This window comes from Dromiciops gliroides, chromosome 4 (assembly GCF_019393635.1).
Source record: "Dromiciops gliroides isolate mDroGli1 chromosome 4, mDroGli1.pri, whole genome shotgun sequence".
Lineage (NCBI taxonomy): Eukaryota > Metazoa > Chordata > Mammalia > Microbiotheria > Microbiotheriidae > Dromiciops > Dromiciops gliroides.
In genome coordinates, this window is record NC_057864.1 from 1,740,753 (window position 1) to 1,741,330 (window position 578).

Genomic DNA, 578 nt, shown 5'->3' on the forward strand with positions numbered 1-578 from the left:
TTATTTTTCTAGCTCTATAAAATAGTTTTTGGTAGTTTATTTAGTATGGCACTGAATATGTAAATTAATTTAAGTAGAATTGGCACTTTTATTATATTGGCTCAGCCTACCCATGAGTAACTCATATTTTCCCAGTTGTTTAGAACTAATTTTATTTGTGTGCCAATCATTTTGTAATTGTGTTCATATAGTTCCTGGGTTTGACTTGGCAGGTACACTCCCAAATATTTTATATTGTTGACAGTTTTTTTTTAATGGAATTTCTCTTTCTATCTCTTGCTGCTGGGATTTGTTGGTAATATATAGAAATGATGATTATTTATGTGGGTTTATTTTCTTTCCTGTAACTTTCCTAAAGTTATCAACTAGGTTTTTAGTGCATTTCCTATGGTTCTCTAAGTATACTATCACATCATCTGCAAATAGTTATAGTGTTATTTCTTTATTGACCATTTTAATTCCTTCAAATTATTTTCTTCTGTTATTGTTATAGCTAGCATTTCTAGTACAACACCAAATGAAACTGGGGACAATGGACAGCTTTGCTTCACCCTTGTTTTCACTGGGGAGGCTTCTGA